The sequence below is a fragment of the Lepidothrix coronata genome, unplaced genomic scaffold (genome assembly GCF_001604755.1).
Source record: "Lepidothrix coronata isolate B3197 unplaced genomic scaffold, Lepidothrix_coronata-1.0 Scaffold416, whole genome shotgun sequence".
Classification (NCBI taxonomy): Eukaryota; Metazoa; Chordata; class Aves; order Passeriformes; family Pipridae; genus Lepidothrix; species Lepidothrix coronata.
In genome coordinates, this window is record NW_016690596.1 from 41,435 (window position 1) to 43,889 (window position 2,455).

General features: G+C 44.0%; 1 long non-coding RNA gene across 1 annotated transcript in view; it reads left to right on the forward strand.

Moving 5' to 3' along the window:
• LOC108509858 overlaps window positions 1-1,588 on the forward strand; it is a 4,196-nt gene extending 2,608 nt beyond the window's left edge. Inside the window, exon 3 of the long non-coding RNA XR_001878715.1 lies at window positions 1,325-1,588. This is a non-coding gene — a long non-coding RNA (uncharacterized LOC108509858). The remainder of the gene's footprint in view (window positions 1-1,324) is intronic.
• Window positions 1,589-2,455: the final 867 nt, after the last annotated feature.

Here is a 2,455-nt window from a genome sequence, read left to right on the forward strand (position 1 = left end):
TTCCAGGAGCTCCTGGATGTCCCCTCCCTCAGGCCACTTCCACAGGTGGCCCTGTGGGTGACGAGGAGGGTCCAGCTGGGACGGGTTGTGCTTTCCAAGGGCAGGAATTCCAGGAACGGTGCCCTCTGGAATGCTCCATCCCACCACCTCCTTGGCATCTCCAGCCACCAAGGGCTCCAAACCTACTCCAGACCACCTTGTGAGCAGCCTCAGCCTTGGGCTCCCACCTAATCCAAGCTTTCCACGGAAAAAAACTTCCCTCCCGGAAGCGCGGCTGGGCTTCCGTTGCCGGATATCCGGGATTTGCGTGGATTTTCCTCGTCTCCAGGAGAAAAGGGCCCTGACAGCGAATCAGATTCTCCCCTGCCAAGCTTTGCTGGTTGAAACCAGCCTTCCTAGAAAGATTTTCCTCCTGGGCCTGGAGACAACTCTGGGAATCAGAATCCGGGGAAAAAAAACCCATTCGTTTTCCAGAATACATTCCAAAAAAAATTCCCCCCCGGAAGGTTCATCTGCTCTGGGTTTGGAGACCAATTAAAAAAGAGAAATAAATCAGAGATGGAGACCTACAATTCCAGGAATTCCTGAATTTCTACAATTCCAGAAATTCCCGAATTTCTGCAATTCCAGAAATTCCCGAAAATCCATTTTGGAGCTTTCCAGGAACTCTTTGAGTAGGTTTTTAGGGCGGGCGCCTCTTAATCCTAAAAATCAACATCCCGGGAATGTTCTCATCCCCCTGGAATCTTCCCGAGGTGCAAAAAGGGCCTCTGGGTGGCCAAACATTCCCGATCCGGAAGGAATAAAGGCAGGGAAAATATTCCAGGTCGCCCTGGAAAGCTCAGGAGCTCTCTGGGAAGGGCTGTACCGGTTGGGAATTAGGGATTTCCTGTCCCGGTGACCGGAGGCTTGGGATCCATCCAGCCCAAGGCTTGGGATCATTCCATGGAAACCATTCCCAGTGCTTTCAATCCGGCACCAGGGAAGGAATGAACCTCTTCCTGGGGTTTTATCCCAGGGAATGACACCGGGAGACACTGTGGGATCAGGAAGCAGCTGGAGGTGCCTCCAGCACTGGTGATGGAGTGGGATTCATCCAATCCCACATGGAGTGGGATTCATCCAATCCCAACAATCCGTGGGGTCGTTTCTCCAAGTGGTGCCGGGATCGGGATCCTCTCATCCATGTTTTCCTTCTGGATGTTGGATGTGCTGGGACACGACCTGGCACAGGCAATCCCGGGGGGTCCTGAGCCAGCTTGGGAATTCCAAGAGGGATTCTGACATTCCCTTCCTTTCCTCTTCCCTCTCTTCCCAACGCCAGGCAGAGGGAGCTGAGCAGCTGGAATTCCCTGGTTCAAATCCCAGGGAAACGGAGCTGGGAGAAGTTTCTCCGGGACATCTCGGACGAGCAGGACAAACGTTTGGAGGGGAACAGGCAAGAGGTGTTGGGAAAACGGGAATTCTGAAGAGGAAATCCAGCGGGATGAGGGCAGGGAAACACCCCCCTGGTGGCTGAGGGAAGGGGGGATGTCCAAAGGCTCCCGACTTCATCCCATGGGATTGGAAGGTGGGAAAAAAAAAACCCGGAGTGTATTTTTGGAAAATAAAAGTGTGTTAACGCTGCGGAATTCCCGTTGGTTCGCCTGGGAAAAGGAAATCTTGGGAAAGACCCCAAAGAAAAGTGGGAATATCTTGATTTCAGCCTGATCCTGACTTTGGGAAGTCCCTCCTCCTCCTCCTCTTTCCCTGATGATTTTCCCTGGGCAGGAGAAGAGGATCCATCCCAAAAAAATGTGTGACGAGGGAAAAAAAATCAGGATTCAAAAACTCGAGGATCGGTTCAAAATTCCAGCCTCGAGTCCTGGAAGTTTTTTGGAGCGGAGGATTTTGGAAATCCAAACAGAGGGATGCAAAGTTTCGGTGGCCACGTGGTCACAGCTCAGGGGGACACCCCTGTCCCACATGGGACAATATTCCATTGGGAATGTTGGGAAGGGTCACAGCAGCTCCAGTGGCAAAGGAGTTATTAAATATATAATTATATATATTATATATATGATAATATATGCTATTATATGTAATATATATTAAAATACATAATAATATTATATATAATATATAATATTGCATATTATTATATATAATATAATTATATATAATAATATTATATATTATATAATATTATATATTATATAAAATATTTTATTATTTTATATATTATATTGTGTATTATGTTTTATTATATATATTTAATATATATATTATACATAACATATATAAATATATAATATATAATATATTATATATTATATATATTATATATATTATATATTATATAATATATATTATATATTTTATTATAAAATTTATTATGTTTTATATATTATTATATATTATATATAACTATATATAATACATAAAATATATTATAATATATAATATTAGAGAATAT